Here is a 23,971-nt window from a genome sequence, read left to right as displayed (position 1 = left end):
CACAGCACTTTCCCACCGGAGCCAAGACAAACTGTGAAATACACACACACTCACACGTCTGGCTCGATTGAAAGCGAGAAATGTAATGTAACTACCGTGAAGTAAACCGACCCCCACCATCCCCATAAAACCGATAGCGAGACACACAACCTCAACTAGTTGCCTGTTCGTACACCATCATCCGGCGCACACATATGCCAAACTTGCCACATTCGATACTGCGCATGAATATTTGTATCATAATCCTTCAACCCCAGGCATCTCCAACCGGCCCGGAAGCGGGGTGAAAGGGGAAAGCGCAGTAATTTATTGCCAAGCAGGATGGCGCAACTTAATCTTGCACAGGCCGTGCAACGCGCGCGAACGGGACGGCAACAGCACAGCCACCGCAACCCCCCGGCAAAGAAAAACAGATGAACGCATAAACGAGGCAAAAGGGGAGGGGGGAGGGAATCTGCCTTCGGTTTTGAGGTTTGAGATTGTCCCGACCCGTTATCCATCGGTAGAGTCGATGCGTTGGTCTGGGTGGTTTGGTGTTCCGGACGTTTCCTCCACAGGTAAATTGGTCAAGCTTATCAATCTACCGGGCAGAGTAATTGGACAGCTTTTGGCGCTGGAAACTCGGAGGCAGAGGGTTACATTCCGATTCGCAAACAAGTGTCAGTGTTGTAAAGAAGAAAAAAACAAGTAGAAAAAGGGAACACACGAGAAGTGTACAACACGAGCACACACACTGTGCATGAGTGCGTGCAAATTTTCGTTCCATTTTCCAACCGTGCGGGGTACGATCGTGTTGAAGTGTGAGAGCGACAGTGTACTACTGCGTGTGTGTGTGTAGTTGAGTGAGGTTGGAAATATTTTTCAGTCCAAAATTTTGGCCTCCACTTGACACAGGACGGATACTTGAGGCACCACCGTTCCGTGAGCTCTTATCTTTGATAGTGAAGAGGATTTCATTGACAGCCTGAGTGCCCGGGTGACATAGTACGCAAAGTGATAAAGTGTATTTTCTCTCTCTCTCTCTTTCTGTTCGTATTTATATTCGTAGCATTTTCCAGCACAATTTTCCATATTCAAAGTGTGTTTGTATGTGTGTGAAGTGGTAATGAATAGATAGGAGCACCGCTCGTCTCCATCGCTGCAGGTTGTACGGAATTTAGTTTCTATTTTAATCCACGGTAAGTAAACGCAAACGCTGCCCGCCGCCTCTAACAAAGTGTTTGCGAATAATTTCCATTGCTCGCCGTTCAAAATTTGCTATTTCGAAATGTGTCTTCAAATAACCGATGGAATGGGGCATATCAATCTATTTTTAAAACGCATTCCCTTACTGAAAATCGCTCGCTGCTGCTGCTGATGCTGATGATGATCGTGGTGGTGTCCTAACCATGGACACCGTTACCGTATCTTCGCATGAGGACGGTCGCGCACCTGCTTGTTCCTTTTTATCCAAACCTATGTTACTGACACCGTTTTGCCAATCGCGCAACAGCTCCCGCGCTCGGGCTTGTGAGCCGTTTTGCGTATGTTGGACCGCGCGTGTCCAACGTTCGGGCGCGTACCATCGCCGTTGGCCGTAAATTTGGCGTAGGTGGACAGGCGGGCAAACTAAATTTAGTCCCACCAGCACCATGTTCACACAATGGAGCACAGCGTCGTGTTGCTGGTCCACAAAAGGGAGGGGGGGAAGCAAATTTTGTAACATTAATGTTGGCCACCCATCGATCGTCTCACCGTCGACCGGTTGGAGGCGTATGGACAGACTGTGAAGGGCTAACAGAGAGTTTTTGTTTGGGGTGACAAAAGCGATAATCCCAAATTAGATTTAACAAAACCATAAAATGGATAAAAGCCTTCATGGAATTGTCTAGTTGCTTCATGGTTATCATAAATCCCTGTTACAGGGTTTTCCAGGGGTTCTCGTAGGAGTGGGATACTTCCTTGACTCTTTCTTATGGAAAGTGAACTTCATATGTTGGAAATTGAACTCTATGGTACTCTTTTTGGACAGGCTCCTTGGAAATTCCTATTGGATTTGTCCGACAAGGGTACTATATAGTCCAATTTCCATTACATTAAGTTTGTTTCACGTAAGAAGGAGTCAATAAAGTGTCCTACAGCTATGAGAACTGCTGGAAAACCCTGTATCCATAATGATATATTGTTCATAGACAATTTTAGTTGTATAAAAATCCTTTATATCTAGCGAACACTGATACAATCCCCAAAACTGGAGTGATACAATCCCCAAAACTGGAACACAGCAATACTATGAGGCTATCCATTCCTAACACGATTTTGCCCCTGGACAAGCAACCGTTCAACGTGCTGACGTTTTCCCCCCTATACAGGAGCAACAATGCACGCCATCGCTCTTCGGGTTTGCTGCAACTAATAATCCTTCACTCTATTAGGTTTTGCTGCAACTACCACCCTGCCGCTCCAGCCGTATAGTGTTCTAGATTCGTCAAAACGCTCCCAGCCCAACCCAGCCACTAACAAAGAGCGAGCCAAAACTTGATCACTAGAATGCATCAAAACCGGGCACAGTGAGACGAGAAAAAAGAAAGGTTCTCAAGCAACAGCAAAAAAAAAAAGAAAATATTATAAACCTCACCTTGACTCCCGCTGCTGCTTTCACTTCTTCTTGTACCTTCAACTCAATGCTCCTGCTGCTCTTTTTGGCGATGCACCCGAACCAAGAAGAACCATGCCAGTACGTTGAATTGAATTTAAAATCTACTTTGTCAGCGCATAAATTTCGAAATTGAACATGCTTATCCTACTACACGCTCCCCTTGTTAGCCTCCGTATCCGATCCGTCATTGGGCGTCTACGTCTGCGCTGTGCCGTTGCCATTTTGCTCATCCCTTGCCCGAAAGCGTGGGAAAGAATTTTTAACACAAAAACACTGCCAAAGCGTAAAAAGGTTGTATGGTGGAGGGTTCTACAGACTCTACAGATCTGTCACTTCAGCTGCTGCAGCTCCGGTTATGAGTCATGTGTGCATGTGTACCGTGTGTGTATGTGGGAACAAAAAACGGATAAGAATCACTGTTCTAGATGTGCATTTTTCGGAACAAAATAAACCATGTTGAGTTTTCTTTTTTCCGAAGCTGGCGGAAATTGCTTTGTAAGACGCAATTTTTGGTTGGAATCGGTGGCAACTAGTTTGAAATATCTAAATATCACTCAATTTCTCAAAAGTGTAAAGCAAATTGCAATTGTGGAAATTAAATAAAACAGGCTGTTGCTGTCTTCTTTGCCTCAAATTATTGCCTTAATAATCTAGCTGATACAATAATTCAGAAAAGCGAAAAATTTGCATCGAATGGAACTAAGTGAATTGGATTTTTTCAAACCACAACGACGAAAAATCAATTTTCTTGTCATTTATTTACGTAATCACTCATTCCAATTGCAATCAATCAATGCTGCATCTATCCAGCAAGTCATAGTAATTGGTCCGATTTATTCAACAAACTAAATCTCCTTCCACTTCGCATCGAGGCACATTATTACATGTCCAAACCCAAAACTCCTCCTCTCCCGCCAGCCTCCCCGCATGACCTCGTCAGGGCAGGGCTCACTTTGCCATCAGATTATCAAAAACCCGCACACAGTAATGATTCCGGTTCGGTGCACAGCTCTTTACAAATGAATCGGCCCGAAATGCCAATTCCCCAAACGGGTCACCTAAGTTCGGGCTAATGCATCTAATGCACGGCGTGAATGGATCGCGCGGCATCCGGGCCACCGAAAATGCAAATTTCTATCAAACACACACACACACCGCCAAGCATATGCACATACAAAGGCACACACACACAGATGAGTGCACGTACCTGGCGCACGTTGACGAGAAAATGCAATCAGCGACCCAATTAATCGAATTTCGAAATTTCCAAATTTGTTCCGCCGGTGTACACCTTTTGTTGCATAAATCATGCTCTGGACGTCCGTCGAATCGGGGGCCTTGTTCAGGGCCGAGCATGCATCAAGGTATGAGAGGGGTATGAGGGGAGAGCATTTTGCCAGAAGCGCACCGCAGGAGCGGTGGCGTGAAAAAGGATGCTCTCAAGCGGAAGAAAGCTGAACCCGTGCGAAGCGTCACTGTCGTCATCTTGTTGCGGGATGGGCGAACTGAAACAGTGGCGCTTGACAGAACGGTAAAGATGCCAACCCATGCGTCCGGAGAGGGCACAAGGAAGTAACAAATGGAGCCGCCTCTCCCTTAGCTCCCCCCCCCCCCCTTCCATTACGGACAGATTTGATAGAATCATCGAGCCGGACAGCACCTGTGTGCACGATTTATCTCCCGCATTGTGATTTTATTTCATTCTAAATTCATCTGCAGCGAAGCGTGCTTAAAATGGGTGGAATTCGAGCAGAGTGCAAATACTAAGCGTCCATGCACGCACCAAACCACATTGAAATATTCACACAAGCACACAGGCATGTACGCATCAACAACAACAAAAAAACGGAAGATAAAGGCCTGCGGAGGTAAGTGATCATCGGAAATCGGAGATCCAGCCGGGCGATTTCGATTCAACCCAAGCGAACGCCGACCGTGGAAATGTTGATGGAGAAAATCAGGATATCCGGTAGCTGGAACGGTCTCCAATGATGATGATGATGGTGATTCGTACGAGAACCTGTGCCGGTAGGATTTGTGCACCCTTTCCCTTCCGGCACCGGGTAGCACCAAACCGCCACGCCTGCATTTCGAAATCGGAAAACCAATGTTCCAGTCGAGCGTGTGAGTTGCGTTGTCTGGATGTAGTGCCGGCCCCTGCAACGGTGAATGTGCAGTGCTCTTCTCAAAACCCCCCCTTCACAACAAATTCCCAACACTCAACCCTGGGATGGGGATGATGGGCCGCACGGTCTTATTCGACTGTAAAATAAAGCCACCGGACATCTACGCTGCCCCCGGTATGGTCGGTATTCAGCAGCAGCACGGCTGGGGCCGTCGAAATTTATTATCTTCCATGTCCCAATCGATGCAGTGTTGCCAAGGGCTCCGAGCGTACATGCCGACACAGTACGGTCGGTTGCTACAGGCTCGGACGTACTGCTCTGTGTGTGCATCACGCATCGTGTGAGTGAAGCTATCTCCGCCCTCCCGGCATGGGACTGCTGCTGCTGCTGCAATGGAGCAGCTCGGTCGGTGCAATTCCTCAACCGTGTAATTGTAATTGATAATCAATTTTCTAAATAAATAATTTTTCTCTCCCATTGTGTGCCCGTACTCCAACTGGTACCGGTTAGCCGCTCGGTGCGTGCTTTTCACTGCGGAACGATAACTGGGATATGCTAAAGGGATAAATCGGTGCCATTTCTTTTTTTTGCCTAAGGTTGATAAGGAGAACTGAAATGAATCAAAACGATTTAATTAAAACTGTGTGGGATAGTGCATTGGCCTGTTTGGCTGGCGTTAGTAAATTTAGTTTTTCTGCATTGTGCAGGTAAAATATTTTAAAATAAATTTTGAAACGTTTCATTTTTTCAATTCATGTTTGAAATGACTTTTTTACAGTTTCTGTTGAAACACAAGCTATGGTATTTTTTTCTGAGAGTTTTAACAGTTGCTTGAGCCAAAAAGCTTCTAAAATTGTTCAGATTGGCATTGACAATCTCCCTTCTTCTAATTCGGTACAAAAGCATACCATTTTGAATTGCGCATTGCAGAGTTTCAGGCGCTAGAGCTTAAAATACATACCTTTAGGCGTTTCTAAAAACAGTTATTCATTCCTCGTTAAGCTGTGCTTAATGTATGTGAATGTTTTAGTCAAAACAACATGAAAATACATTTGTCTTCGCAGAAACATGAGCATTGTTTTCGAACGTCAATTCATGGAACGCAATCCAAATAGTTGTACATCACCAACACACGGTGCGGCACGGTGTACATTCATTTTTCACAAGCACATCACATACAGCAGAAATCCACCCTGAGCCCCATCACCCGTACCCAATGCCAATATTTTCCCTTTTTTGATGGAAAGTCAACACAGCCCCGCTCGCCGCACAGAAAGAAGTTTTAATTAGAAAATCTTTAGCCTAAAACTCCTTCAGTTGCATATCACTCAAAAACACTTTCATCATTTCATCCTGCACCTGCACAAGTTTGGAGATTTTGGGTCAGTGGGAAAGCAGACTAACGGCGGGCTTTGTAGACGCGAGGTACACGGCCTAGGTGGAACATAATACAATGGCTCCCATCCCCCCGTGGTTGGATGCCAGGTTGGATGATGTTTTCTCATATTTTGCATTCCATTCTGCACCCGCTACAAGCGCTACATCCGGATTGTGGTTTGCTATTTTCCGCGACTACTTGCACAACGTTGCTTTTCCTGCCTGGTTCGATGATTTCATCCGTTCGCTGTACCCTTTTAACCTCTTCCAATCCAAAGCATCAATCGTTTGGCTGTTGGCCGCCGCTCCTTCAGGTTCAATATTTGTTTGGCCATGGTTTGGCAATGATGGTGGTAAAACGAGACGAACGGTAAATATTCCACCCATAGCCTCAATATCGCGCTTCCTCCTCCTGTCGAAAGCAAATCTTTCCCACACATAAATTTTCCAACGCTTGCCAACATGTTGGCGAGACGAAATAAGGGCTGGTAGGTAGGAGGTATACATAATCGCATCACCTTCCCATCCTTCCCTACGCAACTAACTAACCGCCGCATCCTTTCAAACATCCGGATTTCGGTCACCACCACCGTTTGCCACGCTGAGCAAGCGCAAAGCTAGACCGCGCCACCATGATTCATAATGCATTTAATTAATTTCGAAATTTAATTTCACTCATTCCTGTTTCGCTCCTCCAAGCTTCACGATTCAGCCGCCCCTCCCGCTCGTAAGCTATACCGTCGCCTTCATACTTTTCACCATTGTTTCTTCCAGTCGGTCAGTTCACGGATGGGGAAGCGTAAAGCATATGCATAAATGCTACTCGCTGCTCCAACTGTATTTCTATGTACACATGTGTGTGTGTGTGTGTGTGTGTATCGGTGCACTCACATATCTTTTGTGCGCTTAGTATAACACGTCAAATTCTATACAAATCCGAATAACCCCCTTTGCAGTTCGCTTAGTATCTTCTTCTTGCTCATCATCAACACGGCTGCTGTTTCCGGCAAGCATGAAACCTGCTTCACATTCAAATCATTTCGAACCATATATCTCGTTTCAAAATCTGCTCCTCCACCTTTCAATCCTTTTCCAAACACGTAGGTACACCCGGCGCTGGTGGTAGCAAATGGGTTTTCTTCTGATTGATTTGGCTATCACGTTCAATCAATCCCGCTGTTTTGGGGGGGAAAGCATTACGTTTTCATACGTGAACTTTTGATCATGAAGAAATCACAACTCGTGCGGTGAATGCACATCCGGTACCCCACACACTCACACACACACACATACACTTAGGCCATCAGTTGTACGGTTTGCTGCGGGCAAGCAGACGGATTGTCGGAATTGAAATTCCAATTAAATCATCCCGGCCAATCTTCACCTTCGTCAGTCGCCGGGAGGAGGCAGTCGAAACTTTGGTCGCATAAATCTTGGGAATCGCGAATGGGTTGTGTATTTTACTGAACAAAACAACAGTTATAACATTGTGCCATTATGCATATACTTATTTATGACCTTAGCTTAGCTTGATTCAGCTCCTTTCTTAGCGTCTCTTTTCTTGTTTCTTTCAATGAGCTTAAGGTGTAGCTTGTGCTAATACACTTACAATTAAAATGTTTTGTTTACAGTACTATTGAAGCATTACTTAATGATTCCTTCCCATAACTTTTACCTCTTTGTTCTCTGTAATAATTGAATTATTCTTAAAATCTTACACTTGAATTATAATTTCAATAATGCATGCTTGTGTACTATCTAGCTCGTTATTATAAAAATGGAGCAATTTAAGCAATTAAATTAACGGAGTAAATTCATCTGTTGTTGTGTTTTTCACAATTTTCACTCTCACTACACACTGTAGAGCCTCACGACACTACTCCAAGACATCACACCCCGGTTGGGCAAGAAGACCTACCAGGATCGACGGGTTCTCGGTGGAGCGCCATAATTCAATCACCAATTTGTTTAATTTGATCGCAAATCAAATTGAAACGAAGCAGAGTTTCGTCGAAACGTTTTCACCGATTGATTGCAACGTTAAGCTAAACTTTTGACACCTCACCCACCTCCACGATGGCCGCGATGCAGCGCCGACTGGTGCACAAGCAGTTTAACTCACCGATCAATCTGTATTCGCAGAAGAACATCCAGGAAACGCTCGACCGCGAACTGAAGCTCCTGTCGAACGGGGCCGTCGGGTAAGTGTGGGACTGTGCGTTCCTTCCTTTGTTTGTGCTAACCATTACACGTATCGCGGCGCGGACTCAACGCTGTCGCCTTACAAAGCGTCCCTTCCGTGCGCTGCTTCTTGCTCGGAACTTTATTATTTGATGAAAATGTAAGGAAAAAAACAAGCCCATACACACTCATCCAAACTGAAGCTCAACACATTTTTGTTGTTCCATTCCGATGCTTCTCTAACCTGACTTCAGCAGCAGCAAGGGCAAATAGCTGCGGATGAAACGAGGTGGAGGGGGGAGAAAAGGCTCTGCCGCGCTGACCGGCACAATATATAAATCACGTCCGGTAAATATTTTTCTTTCGGGTAAAAGAATTTTAAATTTACCGAACCATCCCGGTCCAGCCAGCATCCAAAACCATCTCCTTCCTTCCTACCTTCACACTGCTCCCGGCAGCCCCACGATGACTGAGTTCCACTGCACCGGGTCCATGCCCTGCCCGCGTTGGGTCGCCTTCAATTTTTTATTCGATCCCGATGGTTCATGTGGCGCAAACCGCACGGCTATAACGTTGATTATGTTATTTTCCAGCCGTTCCCAACAAACGGTACAGTTCGTTTTTTGTCGGAAAACCATCATCACGGAACAACGGGTGGGTCTGAGCGAAAAAAAAACACTCACACACAGAACGAACCAACCAGTAAAACCACCAAAAACCAATCCAACCACCGGGGTCGGAAAATTCGCATTTCACGTTTCGCGAATGGTTTATGTGCTGAAGAGCAGGCTCTTGTGGGGAAGGTTTGGAGCAGGAGCAGGAGTGTAATTTTTCACCGATTTTCCACGGTACGTGCGCCTGGAGTATGCCAATGGGAAAGTTTTATTTCGGTAAAGTTTCGGTGTCGGTGTGCTTGTCGCACTATGCTGGTGGGTGATGGTGGAAACCCTCTCAACTAAAGGCTGCTTCTTCCAGTTTACGAGGTGTAAGGGTATAAGTACATAAAGTGTTTTAAACAAATGTGTGTTTATGGTTTCAAGAAGGCTGTTGAATTTAAACCTTACAATTATTTTAAAATATTAAATAATTCAAAATATGTCCAATCAACACCATGACAAACCTCAACAAAAGCCGTCTCACGACAGTAATTAACATTTTTTCGCAACCCAATACAAGTAGCACAGCCCAAGGAGCAGCTACAATTACCCTAACAAGACGACAGTAATGTGCCTGATGAAAGTAGCCTAGGATTAGTCCACCGCTCGAGAGGGACGTGCAACAAGATTAGCCCCTTTCACTTCCTCCCTTTCGCACCCAGTCGGTCCATTTCGATTAGGAAACGACACCAACGGCCGATGCCAATTCGACATGCCTTCAAAGTCGTTCGTGAAGTGCCCGAGTGAACGATTTCGCTCACGTACACACTCACGGCTTAATCACAGCACCAATTCACCAGTGTTGTCATTTACTTCTCGGCGCTGTGTTTACATACTTAAGCACCATCATCATCATCATCCTCATCATCATCCTCCACACCATCAACGGCGAGCCGTTTGCCCCGTTATCATCCCCACTGGCCTTGAAGCCAGCAGGAAGAGAAAAGCTAGACAAGCGAATGGACAACACGGGGAAAGTAAACACTTGTAACCGTGCCCCGTGTCACCCTCCTCTTGCTAACTTTAACCCATACGAAGTTGCACACAGACACACAGAAACCGGTGGAGGAAAACGGATAAAGTCAACCGACACTAACGGTAACACCTCGGGACGCCGGGCGAACGAAAAACTATTCCAGCATGTACATACTACCGGTGGTATACACATCGATCAGAACCGTTCAGCCGGTTACGACTAGCAGGCATTCGTGCGCTTTTGCGTCTTCCCGGCACACTGATTCAATTCGCTCGCTCGCGAACAGGGATCCAAGACCCATCCTTCGGGCTGGATAGCCACGCGCCCAATCACCCAGAACTACTACGACGGCATGGTTCTACGGTGCACCCATCGTTCGATGGTGATGAAAAGATGCCCCAGAGCAACGAAGCCAGCGCGAAAGTGTGAGAAAAAAGGGAAATATTTCATGTATGCTAATTAATTAGTGCTGCAATTAATTCCATTCTTGCTAATTAGATTTGAACGTGAGATGAATGGAGCCGTATTTTTTCTCGCCCCTGTTGAGCGGTACCTAGCAGCGGAACCTGTGTTTCAGCTGTCTAGAACCTTTTTATCCAAATAGCCGGCGCGCTGACTTTTGGCGTCCCATTTACTTGGCCATGGGCACGGGCGAGCAAAGAAAGCATCGGCCCCGGAAGTTGCTCGGCCGGGCTATCATTAGCACCGTTTCCGGACGAGCCAGTCCCGGCTGAAGGCAGAGAGAGTGAGAGAGAGAGAGAGAGAGAGAGTGCGAACTTTTTCTGTGCTTTTTTTACCCTCGTCTCCCCCTGTTCCTTCGCACTCTCTGTATTGGAAGGTCAGAATCAAACCGATCTGTTGAGCTGCCGTTGTGATCCCGGCCCGGGGTCGATGGAAGTAATCCTCGCCTCCGGTACGGAATTTATGAAAAGAAAATGAATCACTGAGGGTTTGCCGAAGCCAGCGCTGTGTGTGTGTGTGTGTGTGGGTACGGAAGATCCTGCACGGCACGGCATCCTGATTAGGATTAATGGCCAGCGCCGGAGGCAAAACCGTCCCCTTGGTCCGCTCTGTCTGGGCGAAGAGGCGGGCGACTCATTAATGCAAAACATTGCCCGGTGTGCGGACACGGACTGACTCCGCATCGGCCGGAAGTGTAAATGTGAACGACGATCGTTAGTCTGTCACCCGGCCCGAGGGGTGGGGTCGGTTTGGGGTCGTCTCGCTTCCGAGAGATTCTTTCCAATTGCAACGTGAACATTACCACCCACTCTCTCTCTCTCTTTCTATCACTCTTTGTGTGTATGCGTTTGAGTTCTTCTCACTCGGTATCTTGATGGAACAGTGTCCAGCCCGAGTCCTGGGTAGGTCGGGTGTGTCGGGTGTAAACGTGGGAAAGGTTAATTAAGTTGCACACGGAAATTTAATCATTAGTCACCAAGCCAATAATGTCTTGTCCTCTCTTGCTAGAGATTTCCGCTGATGCTTCTGGCGTGCCTCTGACAAACTGGAGGTTGAGTGACGACAGGCAGAAAAAGAAAAGAACAGTTCTATGTAGGTCATTACAATGGAGAACTTTTTTTGTTTTGCTTTGGTTTTGGACGGGAGCTCTCGGAAGATGGTAACAAAAACCAAACTTACGATGAAAAAGCAAACAACAGGTTCAATTTAATGTCGATATTCTATTACACTTCGCATCACTGTGTGTACTACCGAGAAACCCCAAGCTTGAAGGATATTTCTCTAGTAGGAATTGTACTTCAACTCCCAATAAAGATTTCAAGAATTGCTCCAACAACCCAGTGCCGTTGTTTCATCATAATAAAAGAAAAACAATCAGTCCCTCCCTTTAATATCATTTCGGTTGCTAAATGATTTATCTAGTAGCTCTGTTCTATCTCTAATTTCCGGAATAGCTCGAAACGGGGCTAGAGCATTCACGATTCACGGATGACGGAAGCTGACGAAAAATGAATAGAAGCACGACGCAGGTTCGTTTATCGTTCTGGGCAAGGAAATTGCTAGAACATTCCTTCTGCAATAATGGATCCGGTTCGTCAAACGTACTATCAATCATAATGTGCCGCTGCAGCTCAAACTACCCGGACTGGTGGAGAAGTGGAACCGGAAATAGAGCTTCCCGAGAGCGGTAGGATGGAACTCTTTCGGCTGCTCTACTCACCGGAAATGGGGAAGAAAGTCCTTGGAGGTTTGATTAAAAATTTAAACCATTCCATCCAATTTGATAGAATTTCCTGCATTCAATTGTTCTTAATAGATTGATCTGATACTGTTTAAGATTTCCCGCAATCTTGACGACCACTGCAAGCTCAAATCCATGTACCAAAGAGAATCTCTTCGTGGAACAAATTACTGATATTGAGTCATCATTACTTGCACCACTATCAGCTATTACTCTCGCCTGTTAAATCCCTCTTTTACCCCGCGTTGCAACGATGCACTTTAGGGTATTTTATTTTCTTCGCATCTTTCTCTCTCTCGCATAACCCACAACGAACCGAACGACCGATAATAGCGAGTTAAGCTCATGCTTGTGCATCATCACTGCACAGCACAGATAACATCATCCCCCGCAGCAATGTCTTAATGTTATTTTCTTTTCTTTTTTCCGTCGTGCACAAGCTGCACATCACATCACTGTCTCGTCACACCGAGCAGCGAGCACAACAACCTGACCTATCTTTACCGAACCGGTGGGGGCAGAGGTTTCTGCCATCGCTATGAATCAGCGATACGAGATATACCGAAACGAACGAATGAAAAAAAAACGAACAGAACCCAATCCACTTGTGTCTAGAGAGGTTTACAAAAAATAACAACATGTTGTACAAAAAGGAGATGTGCAATGTGCAACGCGCGGCCATACACCGCGTTGGAAGATGAATGGGGGAAACGATTAGTCATGGTACTATTATTAGAACGCCAAACAAACAATCACCCCTCGTCGGCCCCCTTGTTAGATGATGCCAAAGAGGAGAACAGGCCGGCTCGGAAGAATATGTTTAAAAATATATCAGCAAAGCAAGAGCGACAACGGTAGCAGCCGTATCGCGGCTTGCGGCGATACGTTCACGGAAGGAAACATTACTCAGCCGATGCGGCTCCTTTCCGGCTTTCTAGAACCACGGACGTATTGAATAACTGCGCGTGGAAGTGACCGCGCGTTTCAAAATAGTGCCCACGGTGTGACAGGTTCCCGCGAGGCGTAGAACACCAGCCCCGTGCCCGTGAATATTCTACGCGAGTAATGACTAAGCGGTGTCGGGCGGGTTCATCACGACCAGTGCTCTTGAAATCAGCTGTCCAGATGACGGTTGACGTTAGTTCGGTGTGCTTGATGATCTTTTTCTACCGTTAAAAGTAACATCCTCCAAATGAAACTCAAACTACATTTAAGGACACTGCACTGCTCGGCGATGTAGCGGCGATGACACACTAGGAGCGGGTTGTGTATTTTTAAAAACCTGCACACTTACATCCCACAGTGTACGCCAAGTGTACGCCGACTGCTTCTCGACCCTCTCCCGTATGGTTATGTGACGTACAGAGAGCTCTTTTTTGTTTGTTTCTTGCTCTAGTACATATGCACTCTCACCACCTACACCAACGCTGCTAATGACTTTAGCTCCTATCTTACAACCCGCCCCTCTTGTGCACTGCTACACATGCGGGTGTGGTAAATTATGGGTGTGTAAATCCGTCCGACGGGTTCTCACTCAAACCGATTCACACCTCGGTTTAGCTTAGATCAACCAACCCAGGCCCGGTCTATCGAAGCCGATCGCATTTTCCGCGAAACGATCCAACGATCCGGACATAAAGCAGCAGAAGCAGCCGCCGCTGAGCTCGCGAGTGAAGCCACTGGAAGTTGGTGATTTTTTTTTCAACCAATCACATCACGCATACATCCCCAACCACGACTGGGCGCAAAGGATTGTGTTTCTGTGGTGCTTCTGGGTGGAATTTTTCACGCGCGGTCTTCAGTTTCCTGTTCGTTTAGTTAGGTTGAGAAGCCACCGCTCCGTATCCGGAGAAGAGTTGTGGTTCGTGATTTCGCGAAAAGATAGTCCCATCGATCGAACGTGTGAACGAGTTTAGGGCAGCGATAACCGAACAGTTAGGATTGTACGCGAACGGCTTCCTAGAGGGAAGTGACTGTTGTGCGCGTTTGTACGAAAGTGTTGTGTTGATAGTGGTCAGTGCGGACTACAGTGCTTGTGAAGATGATGGCGTATCAGCAACGAGTTTCCCAGTATCGTAGCCCCAGGAGGTAGGTTTTGCGAAAGTCGCATTTCCGTGAAAACCATCATTTGAACGAGACAAAAGAAGTGACATGAGGGCTTTTATAGTTATTGCTAGTGACTCGAGAGAGTTTGGAAATACTGTGCTGCAATTGCTACCACGAAAAATCAATTTAATTCTATGAAGCAGTTCACTAGACTCAAAATTTATTCCATAAATTCAAGACAACAGTAAAATACCAATACCAGGAAGAATGCAAGAACGTTTCTGAACAGTTACCGGTTTTGTACGCACGAGAAACGCTTCAGCTGTGGCCATAATTCAAAGGAATATTGAAAATGGTTTGCATATTTGCCACATAGTTCTGGGAAAATTCGGGATCCGTGCTCGGAATGTTTTGCCACAATTCCGTTGAGCTCCACAGCTTTGTTTTGATTGCACATACCGAGTTAACAACTTCTTCTGCAGCAGAGTTAGTGAACCGTGTATTAACACTTTTTGGAAATAAATCAAACTTGCTTTAGTCCCCACCCCCTCAAGCAGCTCAGTATGCAATCGAACTCATCAAGAGCTGTTATGCGTTGTGCAATGCGATGTGCCCAATGGGGATGCTTATGTGCCTGAAGTGCTGACATCGCATGACATCAAACAACTGCTCTCGAATGCAAACCGGTTGATAGAATCTCAATTTGTGTTGAGCAGTGCACACACGTCCACAAGAGCAGAGAGGACTGCCTGACACGATCTGAATTCAGTATTTAATACTTCACGAGCCAATTTACTTCGAACGATGTAGGGATGCAATTTATGAGTGCAGTGTTGAACATCGTTATCTAGCCGGGCGTACGTGGGGCCGTAATTATCTCTGCAGTTTTTTAATTGGAATTGTCGTTGGCCGTTGGAGAGTTTTGCTGATCGAGCTCATCTCGCAAGAGCTCTTGAAATCTTCCCCCGAAACCATATTGTTAAATGCGTAAGGTTTTGCTCCCAGAACCTTTAAATCTTCTTAACGTTCCTACAGCTACAGCTCATAAACGTCTGTGTGAATGTTAATATTTAGACCTAGTAGCGTCCTGTACATTCATCATACAAAATAGAGCCCCAAAAAGTCCTTCCTTTGCTTCCTCCTGCAACCGGAATCGTCTACACAGTGTCCCAGTCATTGAGCCACCGACCGCATGTGAAGGTTTTAACAAAATTGGATTATGAATCGTAATTTATGAAAGCGATTTGTTTGCGGAAGAAAGGTCGCCATGACGCACGACGGACACGGAAATATGGTACCACTGTCACACCACACCGCATCGTTTGGAGGGTACCATCCGTCCCATTTTGCCGCTCCCCACGCGTCATTATGTCTGTTTCGCATTCGCTCAGGTGACTTTTCCCCTTCCCAGACCCGGTGTGCGGGATATGACGAATTGCTCGAGCTTTGAAACAGATTTCAGATGACACTGGGAAACAAGTCGCTACGCAAAGAGACGTCCTGTGCTGTTCCTCTTCGGTTCCTCCATCATAATGACCAGCACGTAGTGGACACACAAATGAGGCGAAGGCCTGAAGAAGAGATTAAAATGGCTTGCATTTACATGGCGACCAGATGAATCGTCCAGCGCGCGGGCTCCCTAGAGGGAACGCTCGCGCGCTTACGGTTGATAATGTTGATGGTAAAAGGATAGGTCCCAAACACCATACCCAACGTGCACACAGGCATGAACCGCTCGCACACTCCCCCAGCACAATGAGGGAATGAGGTGGATTTACTCTGGGAAAATTGCTTTATTATGTTTATGAAGACGAATCACCGTGCACCGGTTTAGCTGCGGTTTGCGTGCTGACCGTGCGCCGGCCCAGCTTTTGAGGTGTGGTCAACCCGGTGAACCGGAGAGATGAATTGATGATGAAATAAGTCCAGACAATTTCCAGTGCCCACACACAGTCTGGTCGCTTGCTCTTTGGCAACACGGAAGAATTCAATCCCGGGATTAGAAGACCTTTGCATGCTTCTTCGTATCCCACGCCACTCGGATGAACGAATACCTTACCGATTCATGGGCAGTGGTGTTCCACATTTTGCAGCCCGAAAGTCCAAACGCACAAGCAACACAGATCGACCATTCTGTGTCCTGGTGTGTGTGTGTGTGTGTGTGTGTGTGTGTGTGTGTGTGTGTGTGTGTGTGTGTGTGTGACGCTCTCTTCAACCCCACACTCCCCCAGGGGAAATCGGTTCGAAGTTAATCGCCGAAAAACAAATTACGAACTGCGTTATCATGCTCGAGTGTGAACCTGGTTGTGCTGTGGTATTGTTCTTTTACGAGCTATTAAAACGGAATTTATGGTTTCCATGCTAGACCAAAAACCGGCCAACCAGTAGCAGCAGGAAACCAAACCGAAAGGACAATAGCTCGTCTGCCTACACATGTTTGGGGCTTTTTCGTGAAGATGGTCCTGGGCAGAGAGACAGAGAGAGCGAGTTGGATGGATGATGGCATTGTGTTTTCTCATCGGATATGTATGGATCGGGAGTTGTACGCATCGGGGCAGAAAACTGTTAACATACTGTGCCGACAGACAGGGAACAACACCCCACTTGATGGGTGTGATTTTAAGATAATATTTAGCTTGATTGACTCTCCAGAGCTGTGCGCATTGTTTGCTGGGAAATGGTTACGTATTTGGTGCGTAGATCGGTGCCTCTTTCTTGGTCGTAAATTGGTGTCTAGTGTGAACAAAATGTCCTTGCAACTTTGATTGTTAATTCTTAGTGACATCGTCCTCGATAAGGTTCATTTGATACAGACAGAATGGTGAGAGTAGAAGAAGATAAACGTAAACTTGCTGTCCGGTGAAATATTGTCGCCATATGAAGAATGCTACACGGGGGACGGCTACATAATAAATCAAAAATCATTTTATCGAGCATGTGTCGAATGATATGACCTTATGATGGATGACAATTTTTTTGAATTTACAGGTCATTTTTCATTTATGAAAACACGTACTGTGTCGGATTCATGTTTACATGAATTTACTGTTTTACTGAATTTTACACTGTGTGATTTCATCAGCATATTGAAAACATTTTGTAGACCTTAGCTAGAAGTTGTTATTTGAAAGATAAACTCAAACATACCATCAGCCATTGTCAACCCCGAGCTCATGCTTCTGTGTGAGCTAAGCGTGTGTGTTTGCTATACGGAGGAACTTTACCTTTAATTCCAAAGAGCTATCATGAGAGAAAGCGAGAGACCGAGAGAGCTAACTTTGCTAAATGAACCTCTTCTACGAAGCAAATAATTGCTCACCCAGGCTAGTAGTGCGATGGTAGCCGATAATACAAAAGAACCACTTTCGGCCAGTGCCCTAACTAGTGCTGGGAACCGGGGTCAGCTCGATCGATGGACAAATTCCTGTGCATGCGGGACCCATCGGAAGTAAATCCTGGTATGATTTATTGCACATAGACACAGCAGCAGCAGCAGCAGCACGTTTGTAACCTTCTCATACGTACTCCGCCGCATCTCAACGACCTGTCTCGTTCGGTACGAGGGGTGATTAAATTGTTACCCGCCCACCAGCACCAAGCCTCTCTTTGGAAGGTTGGTTTACTTTAGCTAAACCGTGACCCTATCCAATGGTGTGAGGGAGAAGGAACCGGACCAACTTCCGTTTTACGGTCACGAGTCACGAGCCCCGAATCTTGTCCCACTTTCAGCTTTCACGCCGACCGGACCCGGAGTCGGCCAGCGACCAGGGCAGTCGTGTGGAATATCTAAATGTTTATCTTGATGGATTTATATCTTCATTCAACCGTTGCATGTAATCCGTAATCGTTTCTGGTGAGTGCAAAGATCGTTTCATCGGAGGATGGCTGCGGATGCTTGGCACTGGGCGGATAGACAGACACGCACACGTTTGTGGCCGTATGAGGACGGAGCAGTTGCAAGGGAGCTCCGTTCTTTTGTGGAACAAGATCATCGGTGTAGAAGGATTAAAGCAACAATGCAGCTTTGTTTGCAAAATGCTCACCTAAGTTATATGCTATCAGCTAGTTGATAACACACAAGATACATATCTTCGTCTCATTTGACACAACCACCGTCAGTCATTTGAAGGTTTGAAGATCTGGGACTAATTAGTGTAATAGTAAGAAAGTAGTAAAATTCATACAAAGAGGGCTTGTCCTGTAAGAGATCTGAACCCACCACGGGCATGGAAGATGGTCTCACGACATGGAAAGCACAAACTGCATCTTCCATTGCGCGCTTCGGTCTTAAAATCATCCAGCAATAGACACAATGCATACTCTACGCGGACCCTCACCTTCATCACCATAAATCGATCCTTCAACACAATTCCCCCACAGTCGCGATTCCTCGAATGTGCCTCGCCCCCTTGAAACGATATGCAGGGCCAAGAAAATTGTCATGTTTGTAAACTAATCCGACAAGTGTCTGATAAAGATTTATCGTATCAATGATTTATAGACTGCAAAAGCAAAAGCACAACGTGCCAAAAGTCCTTCCTCAAAACTTTACTCGAGTACTGTACCTGCCCTTACTGCTGCCACCGCCTCTTACCCCGCCGCTCCTCCGGCTACCAGTTTCTCATTCAATGGAAAGTTTCCACTTCGTTCGCAAAAGTTTTTGAATTATTCTTCACTCCTTTACGACCCCCTGGTTTGGGGTTTGGGTGATGCAGGGAACAGAACACGGCCGAATCGGAACGGATTGGGTATGGGGTTGGGCAGAAAAGCATACACACATGCCTGCAGCCCCCTTCCACCTTCTGCAGTAGGAATCGATTGCGAAAAGAGCGCTACCCTCGGAAAACAGGGGGAAACATCTAGCAGAAGAAATATATCACTTTACCCGAACCTCATAAAGGGAAGGGTTATTTGCATATGTTGCGCACTGTTTCACACCGCCCAAAGGGAAACCGGAGCGGTTGCTACCCGGATCTCTCTCCGTCGCCCAGTGCAGAGGCACCAACTTTTGCGCCTTCCTTCATTTTCCCACTGGGTGTTGGCTGGCACTGGCGTCTGGCACTGGCCTCGGTGGCGATCGTTATGCTGTATTAAAAATCTACTAGCTCTCGGTAGACTGGTTCCCACTATCACCTTTCAAATAACAATCCCACGATCCTTACCTAGCAGACGCAGTACGCAGGCCAAATGGAACCTTTCAATCGTCACACACGTGGCACAGGGGAAAGTTTGGAAGTGGCGGTGGAACAACTTGCTCCAAAAACATTAAGACACTTTCCGACCCGTGCTACAACACGCTATGAAGAGCGAAGCGCACACGTGCTTGCACACTCCAACCGAGAAGACATCTTACCGGGAGAAACTAATGTTCGTATGTGGGGAGCATGTGTGCCTGCGTGTATCAGTGTTTGACGAGCACGAGGTGTCTTCACCGGGCTGGAAAACGAGCAAACTTTCGTCTGTAAATTAGATAAGCAAATATTTTCACCCATCTTTCTTGCAGCAAAAACGGCCCACCATATTTCCCACGTCCCAATTTTTGCGTCTGTCGCCCTTCTACTTCGTGAAGGAACATCTTTTTTCCCACTCCACAGCACTAGGTGCGGCTACACTTGTCCATTCCGAAGGAGTTTTCCTATGAATAAAACTTTTCCTAACACATTCCACTCGTGTGCGGCCCTTACCTGCAGAGCCAAACGGAGCCAACCCTCAACCATCCACTGCGGTCCCAGTAACTTTGGAAGGAATGCTTTCACTGTGTACAAGATGGGGGAAAAGGCCCATCCCACCACCAAGCCACGCGTGTGTAATTGTGTTTGGGGATGAAGTTTCTGGCGAGGTTCGTCGTCTTGTTGCTAATGTAATCGATCGTGGATTTGTTACGCATAACTAATTGAGAAACGGAGAAATTACCGTTACTCCAGGCGTGAAACGACAACCGGGGAGGCAAAGTTACATCGAGAAGTAGTTTAATAATTCATTTTGTTGATTGTTTCTTTCTCGTTGGACTCAGTTTGATGAAGCGTTTTAAATTTGGAATAGAAGATTAAATAGGATATCTGATAACAAACTCTCTGCACATACATTTGCATAGTATTGTGTTTTCTGTTTATCATCTAACATTTGCACAAACACATACCCAAATCATCTTGTCACAGTCTGATCTTACAATGAATAAATCAATGTCCCGGTGCAGATTCAGATTACATGCATCTCAAATCCTGCATGCTGTCCAGTGTCCGAATCCGAGCACAACTCTACACGCCCCACCATGGGGAGTCCCGGGCGACAAATGATTGCGGCCGTCACAAACTTCATCTATTTTGTAATCTAAAGATTAGAGGCCAATTTCGCCCATAAAACCACACGAGTGCTCCTGCCCTCTCGCGTGTATGTGTGTGGTTATAGCTCTCCTGTGGTCCGGTTTTTCAATTTGCATCAAGGACAAAAGCAAACCCCCGACCGTATTCGCCGAGTCTGCACCGACACAAGACACAAGCGGACACGTTCCTAAAATATTTTTGGCTCATCCCAACCGAGAGCAAAACCTCGGCTCACCTACAGCGAGCAAGCGGACGGTGTGTGGGTTGGCCGTCTGTCCTTGGGCTCGGGATAGTGCAGCCTACAGCGCTGCAAAGCTCCAAGCATACCGCATCACTCTACGGGTGTCGTGACGAGGGAAAAAGGATTCATCCCAAGAGCGAACATTGCCACCAACCATACCAATCATGCACACAAACACACACAGATATGCTTGGTGGCAGTCTTCAGATTTGTAAGCCTTTTTCGTCGGGTGGAAATTTTTGGCCAGCAGGAATTGCCTTTTCGCCGGCATTATTTTGACCGCCGGACGAGAGCAACATTTCAGCGCCCACACAGACAAAACTGGGAAACCGTGGAATTTGATTTATTTGGTGATCTTGGTACAGGCCAACATGTTTCACAGCTCAAGGCAATCTCGACAATCTCGGAGCGAGTAGCCGCCGCCGGTTTTGTTGAACCTCAAAGCTGTGTTGTGCTATTTTTGTGACGGGTTCTTTTATCTCGACAGTCGACGGGGATTGGTGCTGCAGTGCCTGAAGTCTGCGCTGATAAAGTAATTCTTCGAGTGTGATTACTGGTCGTAGGTAATTCTGAGCTGTATAAGTTCTGCGGGGATAGCACACACTGAGATGAGCTGGGATAGGTCAGCGTCTCCGCTCGATGCAAAGCTTGTTTGATCCAAAGATGGCTACAAACAGTAACATTACAAGATCATGTTTTAACTGTGCAAATAAACTGAATTATAAATCAACTCATTAGTAGAGATACTGCAGCGCCCTCTATTGGAACTAATTTAACTATTTGCTAGTTTAAGTAGATTGATGTTACAGACAAGAAAGAGATGCCAGAGAATGTCAATACTATGATCAAATGATGCATAAATCTACTTAGGCAAGTCCAAAACTAAGTTATCATGCAAAACCTTATCAATTCTATAAGCAATAACTGTATCGCTCCACTAAATCATGCGTGACATCATGAATCATACGAACCAATCGTATCGATACATCTCCTCTACAAAGCTCCTTCCACTAACCACTTTCCCAACTTGCAACTGGTACACCAGTCCACTCTTGTTAGCCAAACCGTCCATTGACATCACGAAAGTCGCATCCCGTGAAACAATTAGTATGCAAATTAATCGTCTTTCTCACCGTTTTCCACCACCTTCCAGAATCGACTTTGATGACCCATCGACGACCAAGCCGCCGAGCCTGGCCAAATCGGCCGTGCTTGCCGCGCTCGAGGAGGAGGAACGCGAAAAGTCGCGCGGCACCGGTAAGTAACTGTCCTAAATCGACTCCGTCCTACCGACAAGTTGCAACAAGTGACAGCCTTACTAATTTTCTAAAAAAGCGTCTATCATCAGACCGATTCCCACGAAAGAATCACCACGATCTGGCCCTGGTGTGAGTGTGTGTCTGTAATTAAGTGCTCGTTTATCGTGAATCATACGTGCCACCGCCAACGACAGCGTCTGTCTCGGCTCTGTCACACTCTAATACAATTGTCCACCCCTTTTCAAATCACTAATTGGCTGTTACTTACTGTGTGCATCGCGATCACTTCCGTTCGGCGAATCCCGGCGACACTGGGCTATCGATCGGGCTAGCTGTCCGGCCAAAGGTAGATACCAATGTCCGACCTGCGCACCATCAATTAACATAACACAATTTGTCCAACTTGCTCCTTTTTGCCCCGTTGCCAAGCCCCACCCATGTACCGATGCTCATTTTAGGAAAGATCGTTCAGCTGCTACATCTTACGGCGGGAAAGCATCTTTCCCCCGTCCGCGTTTCGCTTGTGTGTCGCTCCTTCACACCAAGCACTGATTAGACGCCCGTCCGCCGGACAGTTTTAAATAACTTTCCGTTCGAAATCGCTCAATCCGATCAGCCCCAGTGCGAGCTTCGCCACTGTACGAGGAAAGCTCAATTGCGTCCGCGTTATCGGAAACCCATCCGGGCTTCCGGGGGAGGCAGAACCACCAGCCGGTAAAGTACCGCGCAGCCGAGATACGATGCTCGTTATCTTATCTCGCGTTTAATTGACGGTAATTGGATACCTGCCTTCAGGGCTGCTGGCAGCCGGATAGCAGTCCCGGCGCTAGGCGTCTGTATTGCTGTATTCGGTTCCGGCTACTCATCGAAAGGGCCAAGGCTTCTAATCTGCTGTGAAGGATGCAAGCGGACACCACCACCGTGTGGTTCTTCCCCGGTAGAGCATCTTCCCGAAAATGGCGGAATGGTTGCGTCTCATTCTCATTTGCGCCGCCGGTTTTGCCAAATGGTTCACATCAAGTCGGTTGAGAGGCGGGAAACTTTCAATCCCCTTTGGTCCTTGGTGCCTTGCCCGACCGCCACAAGGCAGTTCAATCAATAAGGGTGTCCGTGCTTGTGTATGTGTATGTGAGATCCACCACAGTGTGGTGCGTGCTGCAAAGCGTCTGCTTAACAGCCGCCCTTGCAAACGGTCAAAGCCAACAGTCATCAGACAGACAGAACAGCAGCAACCTCGGCAGCAGATCAGAGGCTTAAGTGTCGTCGCCTGCGATGTACAGACCGTTGATTGATTTCGCACTGTTACGTCCCCAGGGTGGAAGGTACGAGACAGGGACGCAGTGTGAACGGAAGAGAAAGAGTGATTAGAAACAACCACACCGTATGATGATGCATTCGATGTATGATGTGGTTTTCGGTAGCGTTTGCCGACTGAGAGCGCGTTTTCGGAAGCCTCAATCACTTTCGATCAACGTCGATGGTCATCAGCTGTAGTTGCACGCCCACGTCAGTTATAGGCATTGGTGGAAAATTGAATATCATACGATTCGTTTAACACTGAAATAGAATCATTGTCATTGTCCTTGAAATGGGATACAAATTGTACTTCACCTGATCCGAACAGAACCCCTAATGTGACTCCAATTCTTGAACATGATCATAACTCCAACATATTACAACGCTTTTGAAATGGGGAACTGTTTGAACAAACACTTTAAACAACAGTTTACTCAACTTCAGCAACTCTGGCAACATTATTTTTCACTGACAAGGGTGTTCAGCGGCAGTTCTCAATGTACTACACACCAAACTCAATGTCCCGATGTTCCAACGTCTCCCCAGCCAGTCCATCCACCAGCAGAGTTTGACGAAGGATCCGGCAACCCGGCAATTGACAGTTACTCGATTGTTTGTGATATTGATTAAAGTTCCGGTGGTTTTCGGA

At 46.5% G+C, this 23,971-nt stretch overlaps 1 long non-coding RNA gene across 1 annotated transcript; it reads left to right on the top strand.

The window, feature by feature from the left end:
* Nucleotides 1–444: 444 nt before the first annotated feature.
* LOC120897922 lies at nucleotides 445–22,024 on the top strand. The gene is made up of 3 exons (XR_005738598.1): nucleotides 445–557; nucleotides 1,049–1,178; nucleotides 21,921–22,024. It is a non-coding gene; the product is annotated as an uncharacterized LOC120897922 (long non-coding RNA).
* Nucleotides 22,025–23,971: the final 1,947 nt, after the last annotated feature.

Source organism: Anopheles arabiensis, chromosome 2, assembly GCF_016920715.1.
Source record: "Anopheles arabiensis isolate DONGOLA chromosome 2, AaraD3, whole genome shotgun sequence".
In the NCBI taxonomy this organism is placed as follows: Eukaryota; Metazoa; Arthropoda; class Insecta; order Diptera; family Culicidae; genus Anopheles; species Anopheles arabiensis.
The sequence above is the reverse complement of the archived record's forward strand: the minus strand, read 5'-3'. Positions and strand labels throughout refer to the sequence as shown.